Source organism: Hyperoodon ampullatus, assembly GCF_949752795.1.
Source record: "Hyperoodon ampullatus genome assembly, chromosome: 18".
In the NCBI taxonomy this organism is placed as follows: Eukaryota; Metazoa; Chordata; class Mammalia; order Artiodactyla; family Ziphiidae; genus Hyperoodon; species Hyperoodon ampullatus.
The window spans coordinates 13,011,162-13,030,449 of record NC_136931.1 but is presented as its reverse complement, the minus strand read 5'-3'; the positions used below and the strand labels follow the sequence as shown (position 1 = coordinate 13,030,449).

The 19,288-nt window shown below is 42.4% G+C and overlaps 1 protein-coding gene across 2 annotated transcripts in view; it reads left to right on the top strand.

The window, feature by feature from the left end:
- Window positions 1-19,288, top strand: part of ZNRF1 (zinc and ring finger 1) — a 100,323-nt gene that overhangs the window by 31,546 nt on the left and 49,489 nt on the right. The window lies entirely within an intron of this gene.

Sequence of the window (19,288 nt, the reverse complement as noted above, 5' to 3'; positions counted from 1 at the left end):
CAGCTTTCTCTCTATCAGTCATGTCTGAAATTGTTCCCTCAGCAGGGCTAAAAAGAGCAGACTTGATTCTTAAAATGTATTCCCTCTTATTTCATGCTTTGAATAGCTAATCTTGAACTGAGATCCTGAGAAGGATCCTGAGAAGGCCAGACAGTCCTGAACTCCTCTGACAGTTGGAAACTGCATATAAGTAAAATGTCCTCATGGGCTCTGAGTATTTTCATGGATCCTGGGAAAGTACCCACTGTGCAACGGCTGCAGAGCTGGACTCGGGATCTCCCCTGGCCAGCAGTGCTGACCTGAGAGCTTGCTGCCCCGTGCCCCCAAACAAGACTTCCTTAGACGCTTGAGCTCTAAAAAGTGTAAGCCCGCTTGTGTGTCCTCCCCAGTTGCACCGGGAGGATGGCTCTTTCTTCATTCCAGCCCAGGCAGACAGGAGTATGCGGAATAAGCATGATCGGGACCCTATCTGGATATCTGTCGCCTGAGAAAAGAACTTGCTTTCAATGCACTGCTTGTCTTCCTATCCCAGCAGATTGCAGTGTCACGACTTTTCCACCACCTCGTGGCCGGCACAGTGCACCTGAGACCTTTAGGCCGCCCTAAGGGACCAGAGAGAGGAACAGGTGCTCTGACGCGCATAGCCCTTGCGACCTACGCATGGGAAGTTTGCAGATGGTCTCAGGCCACGCCTGTTGGCCTAAGGGCTTTGGTTTGATGCCAGTCAGGTGCCAAATGAGAACATTTGCTGAGATAAAAATAAGAGAATGTTTTGCTGAAAACAAACAAAAAACCCCACTATTTTATTTAGCTGTTTAAAAATATTATGTATTCTATAAATTTTGATATATTGTGCTTTTATTTTCATTCATTTCAATATATTGTCTAATTTTTTGTGATTTTTTCCCCCTATAACTTACAGGTTATTAGAAGTGTCATATTTAATTGCCAGATGTTTAGGGATTTTCCAGATATCTTTCTGGTATTGGTTTTTAGTTTAATTCTGTTGTGATCAGAGAACATACTTTGTATGACTTGAATCCTCTTAAAATTTTTTGAGATTTGTTTTGTGGCTCAATATGTTTTAGTTTGCTGAACATTCAACATGCATTTGAAAAGAATGTGTTTTCTGCTGTTCTTGAGGAGATTTTCTATCAATGTCAGTTAGGTCAATTTGGTTGATGGTGTTTTCAGGTCTTCTGGAACTATACTGATTTTCTGTCTACTTGTTTGATCAATGATAGAGGGCAGTGTTAAAATCTCCAGCAATAATTGTAGCCGTTCCAGCTTTCTTTTGATTAGTGTTCACATGGTTATCTTTTTCTATCCTTTTACTTTTAATCTATCTGTATCTTCTTGTTTAAAATGGGTTTCTTAGAGAAAACATACAATTTTGTGTTGCTTTTATCCAGACTATCTTTGCCTTTTAACTGGAATGTTTGCATTTAATGCAATTATCAGTATGATTGGGTTTAAGTTGACCGTCTTGCTTGTTTTCTGTCTCTGTTCTTTGTTTCTTTTTATCCTCTTTGCTTGACTTCATTTGGACTAAGAGAATTTTTTATTCTATTTTATCTCCACTATGAGCTTGTTAGCTTTTTACCTCTTTGGCTTATTTTTTTTTTAGGGGTTGCTATAGGTTTTACATTATACATTTTTAACTTACCATAGTGTATCTTCAGTTAGTCTTATACTACTTCATGGATAGGCTAAGAACCTTGCAACAGTAGTCTTCCGTTTATTTGCCTTCAGCAGAAGATTTCTAAGTTCTTCACTGCTGCCTCAAGTTCAGCTACTGTACCTGAAAGGAGGGTGAGTGAGTAGTCCCTAAATAATAAAATTGAGATTTCACAGTTCATAGAGCAGACATTATAAGATTTGAGCAAATCATATTAAGTTGAGACCTGAAAGCACATATAGTCTTATTTTTCTGGTTCTGTGGTTCAGGTGACTAAAAGGGTGAGGAAATTTCAGTATAACAGAGACAGGTGAAGACTGGGCTATAATTAGTAGGAGGCTGCTGGTATCAACTTGATGCCAGTTAGAGTAGAATATTCAACTTACTACCTTATATAAGAATCAGGGATCATGTTGGGAATCTTTGGTCTCCTAAACCCTGGCAGAACTAAGCTCCTCTACCCGTTAGCATCCTTCTGAATATGAAGACTATTTGTCCTGTTTCAACCAAAGCCTTCCTCTCTCTCAAGCCATAAACTCAAGGACTTGCTACTTCCCAGCACTGAAGTGTTCACTAGCCAGCTCTCAGTTTTGAATTGGGATCATTAAGACTTGCATAGCTGCTTTAGGCTCAGAGCTCATGTCTGCACTTCTCCTTTTAAGGATCTATCTCTAGACAAGAATGGCCTGTTCTCTGGCAGCTAAGTTATCTGCTCTGTCATTTAAAAATTTTTGGACAACCTGTCCACAAAAATGGAAGCAACTCCACTAATTTTCTTTCTCAGATGTTGAAATTATAAACACTTGAAAGGATAATAAGACCTGTACGGTACTTGGATCAGTAAGATTTATTCAGTGTACCTGGATACTTATGTTTAATTCCCCTGAGCACTATGAACTGAGCCATATGTGATTCAGTTTCTTTATCGTGTTTGCTTAGATGTTCAAGAAAATCCTTGGGCTATGCAATACTTTATAGGTTCAGTTGCATTGATTTGGGAGGGAAGAGAGAAGGTAAACATGAACTTGACATTTCTTGAGTGCTCATTCAATGCCAAACTTCCCACCTTATAGATGGGAAACGACAAAGCCAGAATTTGAATCTGCCTGACTCAGCATCTGCTTGTGCAGCCTTTGTGATGGGTCGCATCTTAGATGTGATTGGGTTTAAATTCTCTTCCCTATTGTAAAATTGCTAGTATATAGAGGGAAGAGCAGACTGGGTGATACTGTAGAAAGCTATGTCTTTAGGGTCTTTTGTTCCTTCTGTTTCAGTAAACCCTTAATATGAGTGGAATCACATTGATAGGTTGGTGTGTAGTGGGAGTCCTGTGTCTGATTTGGCCTTTAGAAAAACATAAAACATTCATGTAACTTGATTTTTTTTTTTTTTTTTTTTTTTGCGGTACGTGGGCCTCTCACTGTTGTGGCCTCTCCCTGTTGTGGCCTCTCCCGTTGCAGAGCACAGGCTCCTGACGCGCAGGCTCAGCGGCCATGGCTCACGGGCCCAGCTGCTCCGCGGCATGTGGGATCCTCCCGGACGGGGGCACGAACCTGCGTCCCCTGCATCGGCAGGCAGACTCTAAACCACTGTGCCACCAGGGAAGCCCTTGATTTTTTAATATACAATTTGGGAAGCAACAAAATCTTTTGCCGACAGATGTGAAAAAGTCTATGAAGCAGATTGGGTCTGGCTTATGAACACTTATTTTCTTTCCCCGGTGGCTAGATTTCAGGCTCCTCCCACCCCTGAGGTGTATAGAGACCAAGTCCATACATGTTGACTACAGTCTGCACACCATTTACCTAGAAAAACGTTTGAGAGCAGACTTGAAACCTATTTTTGTACTCTATTGTTAGGTAACAAAACCTACCCCAAAACTTAATGGCTTTAGAACACAGCCATTTTATATTTGCTCATAATTCTGTGGCTCAGGAATTGAGGCAGGGCTCAGCTGGGTGGTTCGTCTCTGTGTGGCCACAGGTGGGGCATTTCATGAGATTGTAGTTGATGGTGACTGGGGGTGGAACATCTAAGATGGCTTCACTCACACGACAGGGACCTTGGTGGGCGTGGCTAGGAGTCAAGGATCTCTTCCTCTCCAAGTAGCTTTCTCGCCACTTGTTCAGCTTGGGTTTCATTATGTGGGAGCTGGATTCCAAGAGCAAGCATTCCAAGCAGTGAAAGCAGAGCTGACGTTCTCTTAGGGTCCAGCCTCAGAAGTTACTTGCTGTCATTTCCTCCACATTCTGTGGGTCTAAACAGGAATCTGGGCTAGGAGAGGGGCCATTGCAGAGAAGCCTGTGGGATGGACAGTATTGTTGTGACTGTCTTTAGAGATATAATTTATCATTGAATCCTTCCTCTGGAGAGCTTGAGCCCCACCCCAGGCCATTTCAGTCAGAATCTGAAGAAACGGTGAGGTGAGGTGCTCTTAGGGAAGTCCCGTGTGTGCTCTTCTAAGCACTCAGCCTGGCTCTTTCTGGCTCCTGCAACATGGCATACGATGTGCGAGACCACTCCCTCTCCTTTGAACCATAGTGATTAGAGAAATTGAAAATAATTTAAGCGCTGTTTCATTTTTTTCTAGAACACAGTCCTACCTCTGTAAAAATTTCCCCTGTCTCTTCCCGCACACGCTGATGTTTAGTACTATTTTTTTTATGATACTAAAAAGTATGGTGAATTCCCGGTACGAACTTGGTCTTCTGTGTCTGTGTCTTCTGTGATAGCAGAGCATTAGACTCCAGTAGTTACTGAGTTGAACCATTAAAAATGGCACCACTGCTGCTGAGTGTTATCTGTGGCAGTCAGAATTGTGATCCTATGGATCAGACAATTGCACATCCCTGTTAAGAATTCAGAAAGACATGTGATCTTGCATCTGAACAGATTTAAAATTAGATTCAGCCTGAAAAGTGGCCTCAACATTTTTAAAGGAGAAATTTTTTTTTAAATGTGGAGGCATATTTAGAATGCCTTGAATAAATACAATTTACTTCTCTGCAAATTACTTTATTTAGAAAGGCCTAAGGCAGAACCCCTTCTGATTTTGAACCATTTAAAATATAGGACATTTACTTTATCATTTTCAAAATAGGAACACACAGATTTTATTCTTGAAACTACTGAAAATAATTGTATATGAGAGTGTTGTAGTTCATGAAGTGCTGAACCATGAGATTCAGCGTGGGATTCTCCCTATACAGTTGGCCCTCTCTGTCCACAGGTTCCCAATGCATGGATTCAACCATGGAAAAAAATCCAGAAAGTTCCAAAAAGCAAAACTGGAGCTTGCCACTCACTGGTAACTACTGAATATTTACATAGTGTTTACATTGTATTACGTATTGTAAGTAATCTAGGGATGATTTAAAGCGTATGGGAAGATGTATGTAGGTTTTATGCATCTTATGTAAGGGACTTGAGCATCCATGGATTTTGGTTTCCGTTGGTGGGGGGTGAGGGTGTCCTGGAACCAATCCCCTGTGGATGGATACCGGGGGTGACTCTCCCTGTAAGAGGTATGGATTCCCAGGCCCTCCTCTCCTGAAGAGGCTGTGTAATAGATCTCTGGTGGGACTTTGGAATCTATTTTTACTGAGTATTCTGGGAGCTTCTTAGAAATGCAAAGTCATGGGCCCCATCCCAGACCTTCTGAATCCATATCTGGGATGGGAGGATATCTGGGATGTCTGGGTTTTAACAGGTTTTCCAGGTGATTCTTACACTTGCTAAAGTTGGAAAAGCACTGTTATAGAGAAATTCCTTTCTTAGTAACTCTGCCTGAAAACTCCATTTCTACTAGAAAGTATCCCAAAAGATTTTCACTTACAGAGTTGTATAACTATCACTAAAATCCAATTTTATAACACTTCCATCCCCCCAGAAGTTACATTATATCTGTTTGTAGTCAGTCCCTGCTCAGTCCCACTGATCTGCTGTCCTGGATTTGTGTTTTCTGGGAATTTCTTATAAATGAAGTCATACAATATGAAGTCTTTTGCATTTGGCTTCCTTCTTTTAGGTTCCTCCATGTTGAGCGTGTTGTTCTTTTTTAATGCTAAATAGTTTTCCATTGTATGAACTTACTGCATTTTGTGTGTCCATTCACCAGGTGGTAGACAATTAGACTGTTTTTAGTTTAAGGCAAATATGAATTATGCTGCTGTGAACATTCACGTGTAAGTTTTTATGTGGATATGTGTTTCCACATGGCAGGTCTTTGTTTAACCTTTTAAGAAACGGACTTTTCCAAAGTGGTTGTACACTTCAGCAGTGGACGGGGGTTCCAATTTTCTCACATCCTCGAAACACCTGGTATTGTCAGTCTTATGAATTGATAGCTATTCTAATAGGTGGGTAGTGGTATCTTATTGTGGTTTTTTATTTGCATTTCCCCAATGACTAATGATGTTGAGCCTCTTCTCGTGTGCCTAATAGCAGTTCATATATCTTTTTTGGTGAAATGTCTACTCATACCTTTGCCCATTTGTTTTTTACCAGGTTGGCTGTTGTCTTACTGAGTTTTAAAAGTTCCCTGTGTATTCCGGATATGTGATTTGAGAATGTTTTCTCCCAATATATGGCTTGTCTTTTCATTCTCTTATATGGTGTTTTTTTAAAGAGCAAATATTTTAAATTTTGATTGAGTCCAGTTTATCAGTGGTTTTCTTTTATTGATCTTGCTTTTGTTGTCATATGTAAAAAGATCTTTGTCTAATCCAAAGATCACAGAGATTTTCTCCTGTGTTTTCATCTAGAAGTTTTATAGTTTTAGTTCTTACATATGTTTCTATTCCATTTTAAGTTAATATTGGGGTATGGTATGAGGTAAGGGTCTCAGTTCCTTTTTTTTTTTTTTAAAGAACCACTTGTACATTCAGTTTTCTTAGCCCCATTTGTTGAAAAGATCATTCTTTCTCCCCACTGAATTCACTTGGCAAAATCAACTGGCCATAAATGTAAAGGATTATTTCTGGACTCAGTTCTGTTCCATTGATTTATATGACTATCCTTATCTTGGTTACTTACAGCTTTATAGTTAAGTTTTGAAATCGGGTAGTGTATGTTCTTCGAATTTGTTCTTTTTCAAAATCTTTTTAGCTATACTAGGTCCTTATATTTCCATCTAAATTTTTACGATCAGCTTGTCGATTTCTACAAAATGGTAATCTGTTTTTGAATCCTGATGTTTTTCATTCAGGAGTCTTTGTGACTTCTCAGAGAGAAACTGAAACTGACTCTGCTCTTTGAGAGGTTATAATAAACGGTTCCTGAGAGACACTTGGTGTACTGGCCTCTCTCCAGGTTAGGCATATAGCGGATTGAACAGCTAATGAGAACACAAGCCAAGGCCAACTCCTGAGTAGCGATGACTGGGGTGTTTCCCTTAACCTCGATGGCTCACCAGTAGTTGGCACTCCATAAATACATAATAGGAGTAAGAGACCATATACAATAAAGAACGAGTTGAGGATAATGCCTTTATCTTCCCTGTTCTTTTTGAGCCTTTCTTATTTTAAAGCCACCTTTGTAGCCATGAGTTGTGAAGCAGCCTGGCCAAGCCTGGTTCCCTCTTCGTTGAGTTACCAGCAGCTTCGTGGTTTTATCAGATTTTTTTCACCTGTTCTTGCTTAAGCCTGTAACACATTATCACTCAAACCAGACATTCTTTTATCTTTTCAGAAGCTTGCCAGAGGAAACTCTGGTACTTCCCTTCCTCAGTTTTACTTAGAGGACCATTTTGTCTCTGGCCTGCAAAGGATGGCTGTTCATCTTTTAACATTTTAAATGTGTATTTCTTTTGAACAGGCCGCCTTCCAGACTGTAGTTCTTATCTTCCTTCTCTTTCACTAGGCCTCTTTGGGCCGGATTTGCTTAAACCCAGCTAATGTTTATTGAGCATTTGACTATATGCAGGGTATCATTTTAGGCCCTACTAGATGTGCAGAAATGGACAAAACACGGTTCTTGCCCTCATGGAGCTTACGCTCTGGTCAAAGAGACAGTGTGTAGTAAAAGTACACAAATAGCTATAGGAGGGAGCATATAAGAGATGAGGAGGATCTCGGGGTTGGATGGAGTACTGTTTTCCAAAGAATCTGCTGTGAATCAGAAGCTACCTTCGCTGCATATTTTAAAACCCAGATCTTGACTTTCAGAATTTAATCCTTGGAAGTCTTTTGCAGTGGTTTAGCTATCAACCTTGCTGGGTAAAGGACAGACGTCCTCATCCTGTTGACTCACTTTGCTGCCATTGATTTTACAAGGATCAAATTGTTTAATGGACATTCTGCTTTCCCTTGGAAAAAAGGGCTGTATATATAACAAATGAACCAATAGTGACAGACTTGTAAATGGAGTAACATAATATTTTAAGCACCTCATTTGTTATTTAATATTTTATTCTTCCAGGGGAGCTTAACATGGTTCTCTTTCATCCATGGGTCTCTTGAAAGTGGGATTTTTTTTTTTTCCTCTCCAACATTGCTTAATACTTCCATCTGAAGGAGGCAGTGGTAGAGGATTTGAGACGGTGATTCTGTTAGCTGCTTCCCCTGTCCCTTTCTGTATTGTGGGCAACCCTTGTCTTTACCAGAACCTCCTGGCTGGTGTCCTGGTTGGATCAGTGGTCAGTGCTTGTCTGGTGACCTCATGGATTCAGTTAGGGACGTGTTGTTTGAGTGCCTGTTGTGAGAGTTTTGTTTACTTCTTTGTTTTTAATCTAACCCACACCCATGCAAAATAGATTCCCCATGCCAGAACCAGAATAACTCTGGCCAGGGCTCAAGAAAAACCTGGTAACTGACTAAAATTAAACACATGAACTCTCCCTGCCCTTTGCACTACAGTTTTTTATTAGGTATTCTTGACTGTTTTTTCCCCTTAGGAAAAGGCTGGGAAGTGGCAGCTTGAGTCATTATCCTAGGCTTAGAAAGGGGCTGGATGAGTGGGGAAGGTTATGCTAATAAGCATAGGTGGGGCCAGTGCAGGTTTTTAGTGGATCTGAGATTTCTTTTTTAACCTAGCAATAAAGATTCCATGACATTATCAATCACTGGCTTTATCCAAGGGATCCCTATCGTGGTCCTAACTTGACTTTGAATGTGAACCGTATTGCACCTGGTGCCGATAATCCTGCGTTGCTCTTTTGACTAGGCTGAATCTTCTCTTTAATGATCTCCCTGATTACTCCCAGGTGGGAATATGGTATATTTACCCCTGACACCTTTCAGATTATAGTCGATCACAGCCCTGAGAAAAGGGCACTACCTAAAGTTGGTTTTTATTCTGACTTGAAAATAAATGTCTTGGAAATTAAATTGCTTTCTTTGCTGGTTTTACCTTCCTGCTGGGGTAGTAGTAGTGTGGGAGTGAGGTTAAAATCCCCTGAAAAAACACGTGTGTACAGATACTAGAGAACCGTGTTGTGGGACTTTTTAAAACATCATGAGCCCCTTAGAATTTAATGTTTGCATTTGTCTGGACCTCAAGAGTTTTTTATTTTTATCCAAAAAATATGAAGCCTTTCAAATATACAGAACAGTACAGAAAATAATATGGCAAACACCTATGTGCCTATCACCAAGATGAAATGTTTAATATAAACACCCTTGCTGTGGATTTATCTGTGCTGTACTTATGTGCATCTCCATGATTTTGTGTGTGTATTAAAAATGAATAAATAGAAAGTATCTGTTTCTTTGTAACTTGGCTTTTTTGGTTTTTAATTCAGAGTTGTGTTTTTGAGATGTATTTGTGCAGATCCAGCCCATTTATTTTAATTACTTTGTAGTGTTCCCTTGATATGTGGATAAATATATCTCAACTTTTTCATCTGTCTGCACAGTGAGGGACAGTTCATTAACATACCTGTTTGTTTTCTAATTGTTGTTTGTATATTAGGAGGGGTCCTGTGACTTTCTTGTGTGTAGATCTCACGTCTGGCAATTTTACTGAGCTTCTATTAGTTCTAGCAGTTTGTAGATTCTCCTGCCTTTCCTAATGCAGATAATCATATCACACGTGCGTTTCTTCCTTTCTGGTCCTTATATCTTTTTTGTCCTTTTCTTGTTGTGTTAGTTTGCTAGGACAGCCATAACAAGATACCATAAACTGAGTGGCTTAAACAACAGAAATTTATTTTCTCACAGTTCTAGAGGCTGGAAATTCAAAATCAAGGTGTCATCAGGGTCGATTTCTTCTGAACCACTCTCCTTGGCTTGTAGATGGCTGTCTTCCTTGTGTGTGTGTATCCTAATCCCCACCTCTTATAAGGACACTAGTCATATAGGATTAGGGCCCATCCTAATGACCTAATTTAACCTTAATTACCTCCTTAACTGCCCTATCTCCAAATACAGTCACATTCTGGGTTACTGGGTGTTAAGACTTCAACACAGGAATTAGGAGGGACACAGTTCAGCCTGTAACACTGCGCTGGCTCAGCTGGCTCATACGCCACTAAATGGAAACAGTTATGGTGGGCATCCTTGATTTGTTCCTGACCGCAGAGGAATTTTAAAGAGAACATTCTTAAAGTTTCACCACCGAAAGTAATCGTTGCTGTGGCTTTGTAGATGCTTTTCACTGGGTTAGAGAAGGTCCTTTCTGAACCTTCTTGGCCCTCAGGAATGGATGTTGGAGTTCCAACCTCATGAGGGCCTGCTTTCATCCGTTAGAGCTCAGAAAGCTTAAATGCCTGGCTTTCCTCACAGCAGGGTCCAGAGAGATGACTTGGGCCCCATCCCAAGGCTAATTTGGACTGAGCAACTTGAGGCCATGAGGGCGGCATGTTGACAGGGTCAAATTCTAGCATGTAAATGGCATCGGAGATGGTGGCCTTTTTCTCAACTGTCCCCAAGATGGGAGGCTCCTCACTGGTCCATTTGTGGTATGGTGTTTGGCCTTGTCCTCAGAAGCTTAGCTTCCATGTTACTCTGCCACCGTTGACCTTTTTTCTGCCTAAACACCATGGTCATTTTCTGCTGGGTGCTGTGTTTTTGGCCAATTTGTCCTCCTTTTCCCTCTATTTGGGTTTGCTCTTTAGTTCTTTCCTAGGTTTTTGAGTTGGACACTCTCAATAATTACGTTATTCTTATTTTCTAGTATATTCATTTTCCACAACTTTTTAATATAAATGTATTTATTTTTGGCTGTGTTGGGTCTTCGTTGCTGCGCGTGGGCTTTCTCTAGTTGCGGCGAGCGGGGGCTACTCTTCGTTGTGGTGCGCAGGCTTCTCACTGCAGTGGTTCCTCTTGTTGCAGAGCACGGGCTCTAGCCACGCGGGCTTCAGTAGTTGTGAAGTAGTAGTTCTTTGCAGGCTCTAGACCACAGGCTCGGTAGTTGTGGTGCACGGGCTTCGTTGCTCCGCGGCATGTAGGATCTTCCCGGACCAGGACTCAAACCTGTGTCCCCTGCATTGGCAGGCGGATTCTTAACCACTGTGCTACCAGGGAAGTCCAGCATTTTCCACAACTTTATTGAGATACAATTCACATGTAATTCATGCATTTAAAGTATACAATTCTTTTTGGTGTATTCAGGGTGTGCAACCATCATCACCATCAGTATCCCAGAAAGAAGCTCTGCGCCCTCCATATCTTCTCTCTGCCCCCCGTCCCCCAACCCAAGTCTCCCAGAATCAGGCAATCTATCAATACTTCCTGTACAGGTTTGCCTGTTCTAGTATATGCATTTTAAATTTCCCATAGGCTCTGCTTTGCTGTCCCACAAGCTCTTTTAATCCACAGATGAATTATTTTTTTTATCCCCTTGTATTGTTTTCTTTCTAAAAATCCCTTTGACATTAACATAAGAAGCCTTTTGCTAATTTAGTATTCAGGATTCATGGCTGTAGAATATCTAGTGAAAATATTATTCTTAGATCTTTTGGTGAGGTTGGCAATTACATTTTCTTAGATAATCCAATACAAATGCATACTATTATCTGCTCTAAGTAGTATGGAAATGAGATCCCCTGAAATAAATGAACTCACTCTCCCTCACATGATCTCCTGGGGACTTACTTCTTTCTATAAGTTACTTGGCTTGGAACCATATTAAATCATTCATTAAGTGCCTCCAGTTCTTTCATTCTTTTTTAACCCCCACATTCATTGCCATATTTAATTGCCTTGATAGAGACATTGGTTTTATGTTTATAAATGTATAAGATACATTTTTTCTTTTTCCCAATTTGTTATTTTGAAAGATTTAAATCCTACAGAAATCTTAAAGAATAGGACAACGAACACCTATATTCCCCTCACCTGGATTTAGCCAATTAACATTTTGTCGTATTTGAAGTCTTTTCCCTCTCACTCCCTTACCTCTTTCATTTATAATTTTTTCTGAACAATTTAAAAGTTAAGATGTAGGGACTTCCCTAGTGGCGCAGTGGTTAAGAATCCGCCTGCCAATGCAGGGGACACGGGTTCAATCCCTGGTCCGGGAAGATCCCACATGCTGTGGAGCAACTAAGCCCGTGGGCCACAACTACGGACCCTGCGCTCTAGAGCCCACGAGCCACAACTACTTAAGCCCGCGTACCTAGAGCCCGTGCTCCACAACAAGAGAAGCCACCGCAATGAGTAGCCCGTGCACCACAATGAAGAGTAGCCCCCACTCACCGCAACATGAGAAAGCCCGCATGCGGCAACAAAGACCCAACGCAGCCGAAGGAAAAAAAAAAGTTAAGGTGTAGACATTACTGTATACATATTTGCAGGATCTGTCAGACTGTACTGTTTTTGGAGTCTTGCCCTTGGTAGATTGTTTCCCTCTGTGTTTTGTAATTTTTGACTGCAACCTCATCATCAGAGTAGGAGGTGCAGGCCTGCAGCTGCAGGGCTCAGGAGAGGCTTTTCTTCCTCTGTAGCACAAGCAGACCAACCTCCCCCGAACCCTCACTTTCTCTTTTCAGTTCTCTTGGTTTCTGGCACTTGGGGATTTCCAGTTCTTTCTTTTGTTCTCCAATAGTATTAGGTATTTGTAGCAGTAGGGTTTTCTGGTTTTCTAGACTATCATATTACTGTAACTGGAAGTTCCCCTGGTTTTGGTTTTGGGAATTGAGACTTGGCTCTTCAAATAATTTTTAAGTCTTAGGTTTACTCTCCTGTGAACTTTCAGCAAGTGACTCAAGTTGGTATCGTTTAACAAGTCCCGGATTCTTAGCTCCCAAATCATTATTAATCCTGATTACAAAGATCTTACCGGTTATTTTTCTTAATGATTGGGGGTTGGCGAAGGGATGGGGTGGTGAAAAGCAGCAGGGAGGATGGTGAAGTTGTTAAATTGTAGAAGCCCCGAGGGCCCTGTTTTGCTTAATCTTCCGGTTCTTAAGGGCATCAGCACATCAGCATTTAAATGTGTCAGAATGGTTTCCTTTTCTATATGATCAAGCTAGAGCAAAGTTATTACATTTTAAAAGATGAAAAGAATCGCGGTTCACTCCCCTGCTGAGGTTGTAGTTTGAAGGATTTATGACTTTTTAACATTTTCTTTTTTTAGACCGGATCTTATTTTCAACAACAGATGGAAACAGCTGTGTCTAGAGCATGTCCCCTTCTGCTTCTCATGAAATTTACTAGCAAATAATGGTTTAGAAGCTCTGAAAACTGAGAGAACCCTGTTTTGACAAACCTAGGCTTGGATATGATGGGTGTGAAACACTCAGTTTTTTAAAAACTCTATAATTTTTAGTTTGCAAATTTGCACCTGCTCCAATGTCACTTAGAAAGCATCTCTCTCTCTCTCTCTCTCTCTCTTTTTTTTCCCTCTCCTCTCCTTTTGGTCCACTTGACCTACCTCTTTTTCCCCCACATTACCCATTTGGATTATCTCAATCCTAATATTTCATGTAATACCAAGATTACTATCCCAAGAAAGGAAGGGATGATGTCTTTAGGCACAAATGGCTCAGAAATATCAATAAACATTTTTGGTAATTGATTAAGTTTACTTTAAGAATTAGAAGTTGAAGTTTTTGTGATTGAGAGACCTCTATAGACTTTTGATTTTTCTTCACTACAGTAAGTGGTTAGACTAAATGAGTAGTTCTTAACTAGGGAAGTTTGGAATCGTCTGAGGAACTTTTGTTTAACTTTTTATTTTGAAATAATTATAGATTCACAGGAAGTTGTAAGAATAATGGAGTGGTCCCTTGTACCTTCATGCAGTTCCCTTGCAGTGGTATATCTTATGTAACTGTGGCACAATATCAAAACGAGGACATTGGCATTGGTACGATCCACAGACCTTCAGATTTCACCACTTGACATCCACCCGTGTGTGTGTGTGTGTGTGTGTTTAGTGTGTGTAGTTTTATCACATGTGTAACTTGGAGTACCAGCCACCACAATTAAGCTATAGAATGTTCCATCACCACCAAGATCCCCAGTCCTTCCCTTTATTGTCATACCCATCCCTTTCCCCCCATCCTTAACCCCTGGCAACCACTGATCTATTCTCCATCTCTATATATTTTGTCATTTTGTTAATGCTCTATAAATGGAATCATACAGGTGTATAACCTTCAGGATTGGCTTTTTTCTTTTCTTAAAAAAAAAATTTATTTATTTGTTTGGCTGCACCGGGTCTTTGTTGCGGCATGCAGGATCTTTAGTTGTGGCATGCGGGCTCTTAGTTGTGGCATGTGGGATCTAGTTCCCCAACCAGGGATCGAACCTGGGCCCCCTGCATTGGGAGCCCAGAGTCTCAACCACTGGACCACCCTTTCCAAGTTGTTGTGTATATCAAGAATTCATTCCTTTTATGTTTTGTTTTGTTTTTTTTTGTTGTTAAGTAGTATTCCACAGTTCGGATGGACCACAGTTTGTTTAACCAATCTGAGGAACTTCTAAAAAATACTTGTTTGCTGGCACAGCCATAACACCACCACTATCACTACCCACCCCCAATACATCTTTCTTACTATACTTATTTTGTCATCATATTTCTTTTCATCTCGCCACTCTTCTATCCATCCATCAATCTTATTTTTCGACACATTTCAAAGTAAATGCAGACATCTGTGTACTTTCCTCTAAATATTTCAACATGCATACAATTAACTGGTGTTCAGTATTTGCTTATAGTTTCTCTTGATATAAAGTTTGCATACAGTGAAATGCACACATTTGAAGTATACATTCACTGAGTTTTGACAGTGTATACGCAAGAACGATGCAAATCCCCATCAAGATAGACAAATTACATTACCCTGCCAGCCTCAGCTTGTGGGTCAGGAGAGTTAGAGTGGGGCCCAGGCATGAGTCGTTTGTAAAGGTCCCTAATTTTGAGGAAGCTGATTCTGATGTATACCTTTGTAAAGAACCCTTGCTGACCTGACAAGCTGCCTTCAGGCCAGCAAGCATGTTTAAGGTGAGGCCAGGTCTTCTGATCTCACAAGTGTGAGTGCCCCCACTCCTGCAAGGCCACCTCCATCCTCAGGCAGATGGATCTGCCAGAGACAGCGAAATTAAGAGAGTTATACAGTGAACATCCACATAACCACCACCCAGACTCTGCAATCAACATTTTCCTGTATTTGCTTTATCACAAACTCTTCATCTGTGCAGTCCTCCATTGGCCCATCTTATCGTTTCGATGCATTTCACCAAATGCAGTTTTAATCTCTCCATGATCTCCTCTGTGATTCTGCTCCATTGTGGCACCAACTTTTAAAATTAAAATAGAGCTCGTGACCCATGTGAAAATGAGGAGAATCTGAGCCTGCAGATGGGAAAAGCATTTTTGTTTGCTGCCATCAGGAATATGACACGTGTGTTCCCGAGGTTAGACATCCTGTGACTTGGCTCCACGAGACGTCTGTGCTGGAAGTGAGGGAGGAACCTCCTGAGGAAATGGACTTTTCTTTTCCTTAAAGTCCTGCCCCAGGACTTTCCTTAAAGTCCTGTCTTCCTGAAGCTTGATTCATAGATCCCAGAGGAAATCTCGGGGATTTTTATCTCACTACCCACCTCACCTTATAAAATTCAGTTATTTCGGGTGGGTGGCTAGAACCTTAACGTTAAACACCAAATATCTAAATATATGTGTAAGGTGGGAACAGAGGGTCAGAAAAGAATTATTTTCTCCTATTTGAGGACTCCAGCTGGAGAGATGAAAACTGCAGCCATCAAGGGCTACTTGTGGGCCCAGAGGTCTTCCTCTCTTTGCCTCTGTAATTCCCATCACAGGTGGGCCTCGTGCTGCAAAACACAGCACAAGTATTGAATAAGCAGACTTGACTCACAGAAATAGAGTTTTCCTCACGCGCTCAGATGATGTCTTTTCATTTCATGCGTTGGGATGACATGTCACATTTTCAAGAAAATCTAGACTTTACAGACAGTCCTTTAGGGGTTTCCTGATTGCTCTGGGCTCCTGGGCTCCCCGTGCAGGCTGCCTCTGGCTTGTTTGGCTCGTCCTGGTAGCTCACTTCACATTCTTCTGTTACATTCCCTTCGGTGGCCAGCGTCTTCCCAAGCCCAGCTCAAAACTTTGCTTTTCATTGATTCCTTCAACCCATAGGTTTGCTTCCATTTAAAATCATTTCTTCCCTTCTTGTTGACAGTTCACTTCATACCCCCTCTCCTCCCAGCAGGACTACTTAGTTCCCTCTGGATTTGGGGTTCCTGTGGAAATGGCAGAGCCCTGTGGAAAATAATTGGCCTGCTGTGTGTTTCAACAGCATAGCATTTTCATGTACAATTTGTCTTCCAGAGTGTGAAGTGCCTTGTTAACTGTATTGATCCAGAAATGTGGTTCCTGGTTTGGAGAAGGAAAGTAAAACCCAGCAACTGTTGTTGTGAGGGGCAGTGTACTTTCAGGGGTCTGGTTCTGGAAGTCCAGTCATGGCCTTCCAGGGAGAATCTGACGCCCCTTTGCCTTCCTGATTCCCTGGGTGTTCTGCCACCGCCTTGCTGGCCTCCGTGGGTCCAGGGATAAGCTAGGCACTAGCTCTTGGTCTCCGGCCTAAGATCCTGGGCAGAGAGAAAGCGTGGGGAGGGCACAGCGGGTAGAGCTGGCACAGAGGAGATCACTGTGGGCTTCTCAGGTCTTGTGCTGGATTTTCAGCCCCTATTCTGATCTCTGAATCAGGCACGTCTACTTAAGGGTCTAGAATCATTGCTTTTTACTTTAAGAAGTGATTTAATAATTTACCAGTCAGTAATAGCAGCGTTCTGTGCTTCCCTGACCGTCTCCTCCGTGCCCATCCTGTGATGGCATTACTGCACTGTGCCGTGGTCCCTCTCCTGATATTAATTCCACTGGGGATCGGCCTCACCTATTCACATGGAGCATTGCCTCTTCTGGAGTGTGAGAACAACTCTGTGGCGATGGTGCCTCGGCTTTCACTGCACCCATCAGCTGGACAGTCTCAGCCGCTCCTTGTCTGTCACACCTGGACTTTCATACTGGTCAAGTCCAAACAAGAGGGTCTGACTCTCTTCCTGGTCGGTTCTCCTGTGTAGCTCTCTTGTTTTAGAACAGTAATTAAAGGAGCAGGGTGTCTGGATGAACCTATTGTTGTGATCTTATCAGCTTCCCAGAGCAAATGCAGAAAGAAGGCTTTCTAAGTGGCAGAGCAGGTGGGCCGATGTCCTTGTTCATTTGTAGAGCTCGCTTCCCTCTCCCAGCAGGCAGGGCCAGGTGTTGTCCCGTGCTGCATTGATGGGAGAAGAGTTGAGAAGTGTGGGAACGTCATTTGGGTGTTGCCCCTTGCTTCCATTTTAGTGATTTCTAAAGGAACTGTTTCTCTGGTTTGAATAAAGTGGTAGTGCTGGCTAACTAGAACTAAGTACCACCCCTCCCTTTGTGCATATTCACTCCACTTTCCCAGTCCCCGACCTGGGATTTAGAATTTCTCCCTCTTGTGCGGAACCAGCGTCCTGATTTAAGGTCCTGGGTGACTCTTGTTGGGAAGAACTTGGTCCCCAGCACTTGCCATGCTACTGGGCCAGCTGCAGGTCCTGTGCTGTCCTCAGACAGTGAGGTCTTCTTGGAAAGGCTGCAGGCTTGATGATGGCACAGCTGCTCCCTCTGGGAGAGAGCCTTTTCCTCTGCCCACAAAGCCAGAGGCATCGTGGACACACCAGCTCCGTCTGGAGCAAGAAACCCCTTCCTGCCGGTCTGTGGAGAGTCACTTCTGCTAGACAGGCATGGGAATGTTGCTCATGACCTCTTCAGGTAAGCTTGGAGACAAAGGATCTTGATTTTACAGAAGAAAAACAGCATAAACACATAGTCTGTAGGGGGTGATTATTGCCTTTCCTACTGAACTGAGCTTGCCCTGGGAAAGTCAGCCTCACCTCTCACTGGACATACCCTCCACGGACCAAGACTGTGTCATTCGCATCACAAGCTTTGGGGAAAACAAGTAGTGATTCTGCTCTGGTATTTCCTCAATAAAGACATTTGCTAGCCAGTGACCCAGAGCCATCCCGGAGCTGCTTAGAATCTAGATCCATTCCTTTGCTGAGCTGGCAGGTTATATTTATATGTAATGAGGACTATTTGCTGCTTTAGAAAATGTTGAGGGCTGCAGCCATTTTAGCTATTAGTAGCTGCTGGTTATTTCTATAGGTCCTCCTCCCCATTTCACTTCAGAAGTCTTTTTTTTTATTTTAAATATTTGAAATAGAAGGATCCATAAAGATGAATTAGAATCTTCCTCTTCAGAGGTCAGGGCTTGAGGAAGTTGACTGTGAAAGGATTTGTCTCCTTCCATAGGTCCCAGTGGCTGTAATGTTAGTTCATGCGTCCATCTGGCGGCTCTGGTCAGAGACCCTGGAAATAAGGTGTTGGGCTGAGGGTTGCATCATTTTCGATGACAACACTGCTCATAAGTTCTAGTGGTCGTGGCCAGAACAGGTTTGAAAGTCAGGTATATAGTTCTGTCTGATGTCAGTGTTTACCTTTCTTGGTTAAAGAATGAACGTGGCATTAGCACTCTTTAAAAAGAGTGGGAACTGTATCCTTGTACAGACTTAAAGGGACTGAAGTTCACAAGTAGTGCGTGGGAGGAGAAATTGCCACATACTTGTCTCATGGAAGAGACTTTTAATACCGCTAAGTTCAACCGTCTGCTTTGGTAAGTCCCTTGAGAAGCAACTAGAAAACCCAGTGTTCTCCGGCTCTGGTCATTTTCTTGTCAGAAACAGAAGGCAAACAGGGGCTTCCCTGGTGGCGCAGTGGTTGAGAGTCCGCCTGCCGATGCAGGGGACACGGGTTTGTGCCCCGGTCCGGGAAGATCCCACATGCCGCGGAGTGGCTGGGCCCGTGAGCCATGGCCGCTGAGCCTGCGCGTCCGGAGCCTGTGCTCCGCAACGGGAGAGGCCACAACGGTGAGAGGCCCGCATACAGCCAAAAAAAAAAAGAAGGCAAACAGGATTGCAGCGCACAGACGTCATTCGGTAGCTAGACAACGTGAGAATGCGTCAGGGTGTCTCCTGGTTTACTGCTTTGAGAATCAGTTTATGTCCTCCTGCTCGTTCAGAGGTAAAACTTCCCGGCAGGCGTGCCTGTGGTTCTTGGAGTGACACCCCAGTGAGTGTGTGAAGTGTTCAGTCTTTGAAGGGCAGGTGAGAATCCCCTCGTGAA